This window comes from Bos mutus, chromosome 10, assembly GCF_027580195.1.
Source record: "Bos mutus isolate GX-2022 chromosome 10, NWIPB_WYAK_1.1, whole genome shotgun sequence".
NCBI classification, from domain to species: Eukaryota; Metazoa; Chordata; class Mammalia; order Artiodactyla; family Bovidae; genus Bos; species Bos mutus.
In genome coordinates this window covers 29,167,503-29,180,311 of record NC_091626.1, presented here as the reverse complement: position 1 = coordinate 29,180,311, position 12,809 = coordinate 29,167,503, and positions in this window count along the sequence as shown.

Here is a 12,809-nt window from a genome sequence, read left to right as displayed (position 1 = left end):
GTGCCAGAAATGGCAATAAGACCCAGTGCTTATACAGTGCTTATTATATGTCATGTGTGCTAAGTTGCTTCGGCGGTGTCCGACTCTGCGACCCCATGGACTGTAGTCTACTGGGCTTCTCTGTCCATGGAATTCTCCAGGCAAAAATCCAGGCTTCTCCAGGGGATCTTCCCGACCCAGGGATCCAACCTGGATCTCTTGCATTGCAGGTGGATGCCAGAGTCCAGCTCCAGCAGCCAGGGATTCAACCTGAAGGGGTGAGCAGTGTCGGCGAGAGAAACTGAGGCAGCCTCTCATTTTACTTGGACTGCCTGTTTATTTCAAGCTTATGATTCTCTTTTATACTTTTACAAAAGCATTAGGTCAGAGGTTTGATATTTTTAGTTCCCATGGACCCAGATTTATTTTTCTCCAAAAATCATTGTTGCCCCTCAAAAGAAGTTCTTTCCTCAGCGATTCTCTTATCTACTTTTTCTCATGTGTCCTTGTGAATACACTGTAACTCATGCTAATATCTGGGCTGCATACCACATAGAGTCCTGTTTGCTCCTAGTATCCTAAGCTCACTATTTCTTAGAAAGGGCTTCTACTTAATAATATCTCTAAAGTCCCTAATTTCTATAAGCTATAGTAGAATATGCTAACATTACAGCAATCCTTAAATCTTTAGCTTCTAACTATTTTAATTATCCCTAAGCCCTAAATTCAGCAAACTCCTTTGCCATAAACTTTTCTCACAAATGGGCTTCAGATAGCAACCCCTCCCATAGCCTCAAGCTGCGGCCTGTGCGCTCACCCTGGAACACTTTTTTGTAAAAGTCCTTGAACAAATGTCAGTGATTAACTTTATGAATTATTCTTTGAGCACAGTTGCAGAAGGCTTTATGCCTTCTCATGCTCCTCTCAAAAACAATAAGCACCTTAATATTCTCTTCAGTCAACTCAGCCGAGAAAAGGGAAAAACAAGTCAGAATCACAAAGCCTAACTCCTTCATTCCGGGTCCGTGCCTACGGAACAAAGGGAGGGGGTTTAGGGCTGTGCCTCTATTTTGTCAGTAATGCCTAACGCGGCTCCCGAAAGGTGGATTCTTTACCGGTAGTCTGAGCCACCAGGGAAGAGCTCCATATCTATTAACTACTTTACCTCTCATAACAACTCTCTGAGGCAAGTATTAATACTACAATTTTCCTTCTTTTATAGACAAGGAAACTGAAACAACAGCCCAGGCCATAGTGGCAGAGCTGGGCTTCAAACTTAAGCAGGTTGTATCCAGGGTCTGTGCCCTTAACTATTGAGCCATTGTGCCAAAAGATGAGGCTAGAGAACTTCTTATCCATATGCACATTTGTGCATCCACACAAAATTTGCATGCAGTTTCATTCATAGAACCTAGATTAAAAACCAAGCTTGCTTTAGTTGATTCCACAGACCTGGTGACTGAAGATAGGCAAGCAGATAAGTCGTTTGGAAAAGAAGTTAGAGAAAGTGGAGAGGAGGGCCTTGAGGAGCACTCGCATTATAGGACGGCTAAGCCTGGAAGCGGTCTGTGAAAGGGGGCCAGAGAAGCTGGAGACATGTTAGATTGGGTCTGAGAAGATTAGGAAAGTCACACAGTAAATTTGAACAGGGAACGTTTAATATGAAGAACTATTAAACATAAGGAGGGCCTGGAATAATGAACTGACTTGTACAGGGGTGGTTAAACTTTTCTTGTAGAGAAAAATATTTTAGGCTTTGGGGGCCATCTCTTTTGTAGCTACTCGACTCTGCTATTGTAGCATGAAAACAGTTGTAGGCAATATGTAAATGAATGAGCATGACTGTGTTCCAATACAACTTTATTTACAAACAGACAGTGGGCTGTATTTGGCCCGTGGGACAGTTTGCCAACCCATGGGCTAGCATGGAGATGGCAGCCCACCAGGCTCTGCCGTCCCTGGGATTCTCCAGGCAAGAACACTGGAGAGGGTTGCCATTTCCTTCTCCAATGCATGAAAGTGAAAAGTAAAAGTGAAGTCGCTCAGTCGTGTCTGACTCTTCGCAACCCCATGGACTGAAGCCTACCAGGCTCCTCTGTCCATGGGATTTTCCAGGCAAGAGTACTGGAGTGGGTTGCCATTGCTTTTTTCAAGTAAGGAGTAAAGAGAACTCTAAAGAAGATGAAAAGAACAGCTAAAAAATATGACCAATATTTAAAATTGTAGTAGCAGGTTGTCATTGTTCAGTCACTCAGTCAGGTTTCCTACTCTTTGTGACCCCATGGACTGCAGCACACCAGGCTTCCCTGTCCTTCACCATCTCCCAGAGCTTGCTCAAACTCATGTCCCTTGAGTTGATGATGCCAGCTAACCATCTCTTCTTCTGTCATCCCCTTCTCCTGCCTTCAATCTTCCTCAGCATCAGGGTCTCTTCCAGTGAGTCAGCTCTTCACATCAGGTGGCCAAAGTAATGGAGCTTCAGCTTCAGCATCAGTCCTTCTAGTTAATATTCAGGACTGATTTCCTTTAGGATTGACTGATTTCATCTCTTTACAGTCGAACAGCCTCTTGAGTCTTCTCTAACACCACAGCTCAGAAGCATCGATTCTTTGACGTTCAGCCTTCTTTGTGGTCCAACTCTCACATCCCCACATGACCACTGGAAAACCATAGCTTTTGCTAGATGGACCTTTATTGGCAAAGTAATATCTCTGCTTTTTAATATGCTGTCTAGGTTTGTCATAGCTTTTCTTCCAAGGAGCAAGCATCTTTTAATTTAATGGCTGCAGTCACCATCTGCAGTGATTTTGGAGCCCAAGAAAATAAAGTCTGTCACTGTTTCCATTGTTTCCCCATCTATTTGTCATGAAGTGATGGGACCAGATGCCATATTCTTTGTTTTTTGAATGTTGAGTTTTAAGCCAGCTTTTTCACTCTCCTCTTTGACTTTCATCAAGAAAGTTCTTTAGTTCCTCTTAGCTTTCTGCCATAGGGTGGTGTCATCTGTGTATCTGAGGTTATTGATATTTCTCCCAGCAATCTTCATTCTGGCTTGTGCTTTAACAGCAGGTATAATATAAATAATACAACACAATACAACATATAATAGCTTCTACCCGGGGCAGAGAACTCCCAAGGGAAAGACCCTTCCATTTCCAGACTGAAGCCCAGACCTTGTTAGAGCATATAGCACACTGAATGGCAAAGAAGTCACTTTCTGCTTCATTAGTGGAATTTGATGGAAATCCACTGTGCTGGGGTAAGCTGTCCCACAGAGAGATGTCTCGCTGGAGGCACTCTGCTACAAAACCACCTGACGGGAAGGTTGCTGGGGGAGGCTGTGAGCAACTGAATGATGATGGAGCCAGGCACTGGAGAGGCTGTGTGGATCACAGGAGTCCGGCACTGCAGGAGCCAAGCATGCTACAGAAGTCTACAGAGCTAGGGCACCAAACCCCTTTCCTTTTTTAGTGTCTCTCCAGTGCCATCTGTTGATAAAGCTTAACATCCTGCCACATGCCAAAGAAGAGGATATTTAAAGAGTCTATTTTCACTCTCACAGAGTAGGCAAAAAAGATGAATCGGATCTGAGAGGCAATAAATTGATAACTGACAGCAGAAGGAGGGGTTTCCCTGGTGGCTCAGTGGTAAAGAATCCATATGTCAACGCAGGAGCCACAGGAGCTGTGGGTTTGATCCCTGGGTCAGGAAGATCCTCTGGAGGAGGAAATGTCAACCCACTCCAGTATTCTTGCGGGGATAATCCCATGGGTAGAGGAGTCTAGCGGGCAACAGTCCATGGGGTCGCAAGAGTCAGACACGACCGAGCACACACGCAAACACCAGAGGGACTCCAGTGGATGTAATGTAACAGAATGCATTTAAAGACATTTAAAGAAATGGGTACAATACCAAAAGCATAATCCATAGACTAATGAATTGATAAGTTAGACTTTATCAAAATTGTTAACTTCTGTTCTTTGAAAAATAAAGACTGGGAGAAAATATTTACATATCACATGTCTGATAAAGGACTTGTAGTCAGAATATATATTTTTAAAACTTCCCAAACTCAAGATTAAGAAAGCAACCCAGTTTTTTAAATGGTCAAGTGATTTGAACAGATACTCCAACAAAAAGATATATAGATGTAAATGAGTACATTCTTTAAATGCTCAAATCATTAGTCCTTAGAGAAATACAAATTAAAACCACAATAAAATGCCACTATATACCTACAACAATGGCTAAAATAATAAAGACTGACAATGTCAAGTGTTGATGAAAATGTAGAGCAACTAGAATCTTCATACACACCTTTTGAAAATGCAAAATGGTACAACTACTTGGAAAACAGTTTTTTAATTTCTCAAAAAGTTAAATGGAAGTTAAACCTACATCTATCATATAGTTCTTAGGTTATCTCCCAAGATAAATGGAAGTTTATTCCTACAAAGACTTGCATGTGAATGATCACAGAACCTTTCTGTGTTACAATAAAAAAATAGGAAACAATCCAAATGTCCATCAACAGGTGAACAGATAAATACATTGTAATATATCCACACAGTGAATATTACTCAACAATAATAAAGAATAGATTTCTCAATGCACTCAACAGCCTGAATGAATCTCTAAGTAACTATGTTGAGTAAAAGAAGCCAGACCAAATGATTCCATTTATATAAAATCCTAGAAAAAGCAAAACTGTAGATTATAGATTGTGATGACAGAAAGCAGACCAGTGGCTTCCTGGAAATGGGGGCAGAGGGGAGGAAGAGGAGAGGGATGGAAGGTTTTACCAAGGGGAATAAGGAAACTTCAGGAGGTGATGGATGTGTTCATTGTCTTGATGGTGGTGATAGACTGTGTGATAAGCATATGTTTATGCCCAAACTCATCAAACTATATACTTTTAACATGTGCATATAAATTATACCTCATAAAAACTGTGAACAATAGAAGTAGGTAGTGATCAAGTATGCTATACTACAGAGAAGTCAGGCAGCATAAGAGTTGAGACTTGCCCACCAGATTCAGCGTTGTGTCAGTCATTGGCGACTTTGGGGAGAACAGCTTCAGAGAAGTGGTGGGGTGGGAGCCTGATTGGAGGTGGCTGTGGGGTGAGCAGAAAGTTAGAAAATGTAGGCAACTTTTCAAACTGGGAAAGAGAACGAATTTAGTATAAGGAAGAGGAGGTGGGATAGTAGGAATATTTTTATTTACTTGTTATATTTTTGGCCACCCTGCGTGGTTTGTAAGATTAGTTCCTCCATCAAACCTGGGCCCTCAGTAGTGAGAGCACAGGGTCCTAAAGAGCACAGAGGAAAGAGCAAGAGAAGATAGGAGGTAAATGATAGAATAAGATCCCCGAGAAAGCAGGAGACAGTGGGCTAGGGAGAAATTCATTTTAGGAGGAAATGAAACTACAATGAGCGTGAATTCAAATAGACTTCTAGACTTGGTAGCAGAATATTGAGGACTATTTCTTCTGATGGTCCCTATGTATGTGTGTGTGTGTGTGTGTGTGTGTTAAGAGGTCAGGATACATGCTGAAATCGAGACAAGAAGTTAAGAGGGATAGTGAAGGTGTGAAACAATCTTTGTGGAGATGAGGTTGCTGGCAATTAGGGAAATAAAAAAAAGACTGACTGACAGTTTCTTTGGAAGTCTTGGGTGACATGGGTGGCTATGCACTTATAATGGCATCATCATGCAACGTGATGTGATTTTTCTCTAGCAGCTGCACAAAGAGGACCAAAGCATGGGTTCATCCAGAGTTGGGGTTTTCAGGCTCTAAGCACAGAAAGACTAGAGTGTCAGGGGCTGAGGATATTGGCAAGAGTATGATTGAAGCGGTAGATATGAAATCTCAGTTGGATAAGAATGAAAGTGATGACAGCAGGCGTTTATAGTGATCCGGAGGTCCTCCTGAGGTTAAATATCTGTTGGGATTCATGCCATGAGACCTCAGTAGGAGGTGCCGAGAAGGGGAACCTGAATGTAGAACTTCAGAGGTGGATGGTTCCAGGTGCAAACAGACCAAGGGACAGGAATGAGGTAGAGGAGAGGGTTTCTGGTGAAGAGGAGGTCAAGGGTCTGAGGGTTCAGGGAGTTACTGGCTCATCTATGAAGATAATGAAGTCACCTGGATGATGGTAGTATTAGGATGAGAAGGCTGAGAACCAGGCACCAAAGTCATCTGTGAAAGAAGAGACACGGAGGGAAGTGAATCCAGGACAGGGTCAGAGAGGAGGAGTCTCATGAGCCAAAAACGGGGCAGGCACTTCATGTCAGGGTGGAGGAAATGTCTGAAAGTGGGAGTGGGGTGTGGAGAAGACAGTGATACCCTGGCCCTGGGGGAGCTGAGGCATGTGGAGAGTGGGAGGAGCAACAGCCTCCACTTCAGAAACTGCAGGCAAAGAGGTGTTCACAGGACAAAGCCAGTTTTCAATTGAGGCCTGGAAATGGGGGTACATCAGAGATACAAGGGCTTCCCTGGTAGCTCAGTTGGTAAAGAATCTGCCTGCAATGCAGTAGACCCTGGTTCGATTCCTGGGTGGGGAAGTTCCCCTGGAAAAGGGATAGGCTACCCACTTCAGTATTGTTGGGCTTCCCTGGTGGCTCAGCTGGTAAAGAATTCTCGTGCAAAGTGGGAAACGTGGGTTCAATCCCTGGGTTGGGAAGATCCCCTGGAGGAGGGCATGGCAACCTACTCTAGTATTCTTGCCTGGAGAATCCCCATGGGCAGAAGAACCTGGCAGACTACAGTACATGGGGTCACAAAGAGCTGGACATGACTGAGCGAGTAAGCACAGCAGAGATACAAAGGCTGAAGATGTGAGGGTGTTTATTATTCATGAAAAGGGAATTCCAGTGAGAATTGTGGAGGGGAGAGGGTTGTGGGCTTGGTTCAGGGAGGTTTATGTTTGAGAATGTTCACTCAGCAACCCTGTGTGCAGTGTGGTATGCTTGTTCTTTCAACAGCCAGGAAAATGTCAGTGAGGATGCAGCACGATAAAGGGCTGTTGTACAAATAGCACAGGCCATTTGAGGGTACAGGAGTGGAGCACCACTAGGGCAGGCAAACCAAACTCCAACTAATGAAGGAAAGGCATAGTCAAGAGGCCAGGAGGAAGGGCAGTTGGACCAAGCTGGCCAGTAGATGGGGCTGACGGGCGATCAAAGCACACCAGGCATGGGTTTGAGGGCACGTGGTGACTGAGGGCACAGTGTTCTAAGAGCATGAAGGAGTCTAGATCAAAGAAGGGGAGGGTACGGGTAAAGGATGGCAGATTAGCTTAGAGACACAGGCAACCGTCAAATCATGAAGGACTTGTGTGCCAAGCCAGAGTTACAACTTTATCCTGAAATCAAGCCAGTGAATAATTGGATTTATGCTGCTGTCCCCCCCAAACAAACTATTCAGTTCAGTTCAGTCGCTCAGTCATGTCCGACTCTTTGAGAACCCATGAACCACAGCATGCCAGGCCTCCCTGTCCATCACCAACTCCCAGAGTTTACCCAAACTCATGTCCATTGAGTCGGTGGTGCCATCCAACAACCTCATCCTCTGTCGTCCCCTTCTCCTCCTGCCTTCAATCTTTCCCAGCATCAGGGTCTTTTCAAATGAGTCAGCTCTTCACATCAGGTGGCCAAAGTATTGGAGTTTCAGCTTCAGCATCAGTCCTTCCAGTGAACACCCACTGATCTTCTTTAGGATGGACTGGTTGGATCTCCTTGCAGTCCAAGGGACTCTCAAGAGGCTTCTCCCACAAAATAGTTCTAAAGCATCAATTCTTCAGTGCTCAGCTTTCTTTATAGTCCAACTCTCACATCCATACATGTCTACTGGAAAAACGATAGCCTTGACTAGATGGACCTTTGTTGACAAAGTACTATCTCTGCTTTTTAATATGCTGTCTAGGTTGGTCATAACTTTTCTTCCAAGGAATAAGCATCTTTTAATTTCATGTCTGCAATCACCATCTGCAGTGATTTTGGAGCCCCCCAAAAATAAAGTCAGCCACTGTTTCCACTGTTTCCCCATCTATTTGCCATGAAGTGATGGGACCAGATGCCATGATCTTAGTTTTCTGAATGTTGAGCTTTAAGTCAACTTTTTCACTCTCCTTTTTTACTTTCAAACAAACTGTAATGCTCAATAAAATAATTTATCCTCCCAGACTTCTCTGAGCTCCAGACCTGCATTTCCAACTATCTGCCAGATCTCTGGAGAAGGCACTGGCAACCCACTCCAGTACTCTTGCCTGGAAACTTCCATGGATGGAGGACCCTGGTGGGCCACAGTCCATGGGGTCGCTAAGAGTCGGACATGACTGAGCGACTTCAATTTCACTTTTCACTTCCATGCATTGGAGAAGGAAATGGCAACCCACTCCAGTATTCTTGCCTGGAGAATCCCAGGGACAGGGGAGCCTGGCGGGCTGCCGTCTATGGGGTCACACAGAGTCGGACACGACTGAAGCAACTTAGCAGCAGCAGCAGCAACAGTGGATGGGAATCTGCCTGCCAATGCAGGGGACAGGGGTTGGATCCCTAATCTGGGAAGATCCCATTCCACGGAGCAATTAAGCCCGTGTGCCACAACTACTGAGCCCATGTGCTCTCGAGCCCATGTTCCACAAAAGAAACCACCACAGTAAGAAGCCTGTGCACCGCAATGAAGAGTAGCCCCCAGTCGCTGCAACTAGAGAAAACCTGCACGCAGCAACAAAGCTCCAGTGCCACCAAAAAAATAAATACAATTTTAAAAACTCAGATACATGTCATTAACCAGAACTTAATATTTGTCTACAGTTTTTTTATTTTGATGCAAAATTTACATATAGTGAAATGCACAAATCTTAAGTGTTTATTCACTGAGTTTCAACAAATGCATAGATCCATGTAATCCAAACCGTCTCAAGATATAGAACATTCCCATCACCCTGGAAAGTTTCCTCATGAGGAGTGCACAGATCCCAGCCCTAGTAGACGAATAGAGTCATCAGAGGTATTCAGAATTAAGCCTTAATAGAATAGAATATGTGCATGCTCAGTCATGTACCACTCTTTGTGACCCTGTGGACTGTAGCCCACCAAGCTCTTCTATCCATGGGATTTTCCAGGCAAGAATATTGGAGTGGGTTGCCATTTCCTATTTCAGAGGATCTTCCCAATCCAGGGATGGAACCCGAGTCTCTTGCATCCCCTGCATTGTCTGTCAAGGAAATTCTTTATCACTAGCATAATAAAGAATGCTAGTGATAAAGCCTGCAGAATTCAGCTGGGAGAAGGCGAAAGGGTTAGGAGATAGCTAGTGCCTCTAGCTGCTGGAAATGTACTAATAACTGACTATGGATAAACAGGTTAATCTGGCTAAACTCCAGCTGAGTGAAAGGTCTAGGATACAAAGCAAAACATTACTGTGCTCTAACCCTTTTTATTACCACACATACTGAAGTTGTATCATTCTGTTATCCTGAAGGCTCTACCTCTTGGAGAGCAGTAGCTCTCAAATGGGATAGTTTTGCCCTTCAGTAGATAGCAAAGACTGGAGATGTTGTGGTTGTCACAGGCGCAAGTAGTGCTACTGGCTTGTATGTATAGAGGCCAGGGATGCTGCTAAGTACTAAGTACTTCTTCCAAAGTACAGGACAATCCCGCACAGGAATCTTTTGGCTCCAAAATCGGTAGTACCTGCTGTAGGTGACTAACCCATATGGAAAAATCAATATGTATTACATACTAGCAGTAGACTTTTTTCTTTTTTAAAGAAGGATAATAAGTTTTTCACCTTTTAAAATCAAGAAAAAGGAACAATCAGTGCTTGCTTTGGCAGCACACATAGTAAAAAAAAAAGAAAACTGGAAAAAAGGAACAATCGTTATTATTGGATAAAACTAACCATTTTGGTAGTTTGGGGGTAGGGATATTGGAAGAGGCAGCAAGTTCCTCATGGAAGAAATAGAAATATCTATGCCATGCTGTATAAGCCCTTTTGGAGGGGTGGGGGCAGTTTGTGGTAGGAAGTTTGGATTTGAGATACTCTACTTCTCTGCTAAGCGTCCAGAATCTGTGATTTTAAGACTAGGTGAAGAGAGAGCGAGAAGGAGAAGTTTATAGTTCTTCTTCCTGCTCTAATTTGTAAGAAGTCCCTTTCAAGAGTAACCAGGGCAGGTGCAGGTACAGGTAACCAGGTGGCCAGTGCAGTATGACTTCACATGAATTGCGACCAAAAGTCAAATCATAAAGCAGCCTTCCAGCTTCCTCTCGTGTGATCTCTCCATAGCACACTCTTCAAGGATGGTGTTACCTTCTGATCTGTGATTTAGCAGGTGTCAGGATGAGGTGTTGCAAATAATGAGTGCTTCCTCATAGCTGAATTTTAGGTCTGTGCCTGCACTGGTTCCCCTGATGTTTTCATCTCTTTCTATAACATGTAAGATTAAAGTCCTTAAAAAGCAAGTGTCAGATTTTGGTGTCGATTCCAATGATGAAGTAGGTCAAGATGTTGGTTTCAATACACCTATGGGCACTTTATTTATTTATTTTACAAAGGAGGCAAGGATATACAATGGAGAAAAGACAGCCTCTTCAATAAGTGATGCTGGGAAAACTGGACAGCTATGTGTAAAAGAATGAAACCAGAACACTTTCTAACACCGTACAAAAAAATAAACTCAAAATGGATTAAAGATTTAAATATAAGATCAGAAACTATAAAACTCTTAGAGGAAAATATAGGCAGTACACTTTTTGACATGTATCACAGCAAGATCCTCTTTGACCCACCTCCTAGAGTAATGGAAATAAAAACAAAAGTAAACAAATGGGACTTAAGCTTAAAAGCTTTTGCACAGCAAAGGAAATAATAAAAGACAACAATATTAAAAAACAAGCCTCAGAATGGGAGAAAATAATTGCAAATGATACAGCTGACAAAGGATTAACTCCAAAATACATAAGTAGCACATGTAGCTCAATACCTGAAAAACAAACAACCCAATCAAAAAAAAAGGCAGACGACCTAAACAGACATTTCTCCTAAGAAGACATATGGATGGCCAACAAACATGTGAAAAGGTGCTCAACATCACTCATTATTAGAGAAACGCAAATCAAACTACAATGAGATATCACCTCACATCAGTCAGAATGGCCATCATTAAAAAATCTACAAACAATAAATGCTGGAGAGGATGCGGAGAAAAGCGAACCCTCTTGCACTGTTGGAGGGAATGTAAACTGCTACAACCACTGTGGAGAACAGTGGGAGATTCCTTAAAAAACTAGGAATAGAACTACCATATGATCTAATAATCCCACTACTGGGCAAATACCATGAGAAAACCATAATTGAAAGAGGTGCATGTACCCCAGTGTTTGTTGCAGCACTTTTTATGATAGCTAGGACATGGAAGCAACATAGATGTCCATCGACAGATGAATGGATACAGAAATTGTGGCACATATATACACTGGAATATTACTCAGCTTTAAAAAAGAGCACATTTGAGTCAGTCCTAATGAGGTGGATGAACCTAGAGCCTATTGTGGAGAGTGAGTCAGAAAGAGAAAAACAAATATTGCATATTAAGGCATGTGTGTGGAATCTAGAAACACGGTATTGATGACTCTATTTTCAGGACAGCAATGGAGACACAGACATAGGGAACAGACTGCAGGAGGGAGAGGGTGGAACAAACTGGAGGAGTAGCGGGGAAGCATAGATGTCACCATATGGAAAACAGCTAGCCAGTGGGGATTTTCTGTTGTGACACAGGGAACTCACTCCATCTAGTAACAACCTAGATGCGTGGGATGGGGTGGGAGTTGGGAAGGAGGTTCAAGAGGAAAAATGCGTGTGTATACCTGTGGCTGATTCATGTTGACATATGGCAGAAACCAGCACAATATTGTAAAGCAATTATCCTTCAATAAAAAAAAAATTTTTAATGTTGTTTTTGCATATACAGAAACACATGTTTAAGAATATCTCCATACAGTTTTGAGAAATAGCCTTGTTTTGTGATATTGCAATGGTTCAGTTCAGTTCAGTCGCTCAGTCGTGTCCGACCCTTTGCAACCCCATGAATCGCAGCACTCCAGGCCTCCCTGTCCATCACCAACTCTCGGAGTTCACTGAGACTCACGTCCATTGAGTCAGTGATGCCATCCAGCCATCTCATCCTCTGTTGTCCCCTTCTCCTCCTGCCCCCAATCCCTCCCAGCATCAGAGTCTTTTCCAATGAGTCAACTCATCGCATGAGGTGGCCAAAGTACTGGAGTTTCAGCTTTAGCATCATTCCTTCCAAAGAAATTCCAGGGCTGATCTCCTTCAGAATGGACTGGTTGGATCTCCTTGCAGTCCAAGGGACTCTCAAGAGTCTTCTCCAACAGCACAGTTCAAAAGCATCAATTCTTCAGCGCTCATCCTTCTTCACAGTCCAACTCTCACATCCATACATGACCACAGGAAAAACTATAGCCTTGACTAGATGGACCTTTGTTGGCAAAGTAATGTCTCTGCTTTTCAATATGCTATCTAGGTTGGTCATAACTTTTCTTCCAAGGAGTAAGTGTCTTTTAATTTCAATAAACAAATAATTTGTTTCAAAGTGATCTGGGTCTTTTTGCTCAAAACTTTAATTTTTAATAAGCCATGGCTTATAAGTTCACAAGGTGCAAAAAGGGTACATTCAGTGAAAAGCCTTCTATTCCTGTCCCCTGTCCTCCTAGAAGCAACCATTGTTAACTACTTATCTTTTCTGAGATGGTCTATGTATATCAGATAAATATGTCCATATATTCTTTTTTAAACAAAT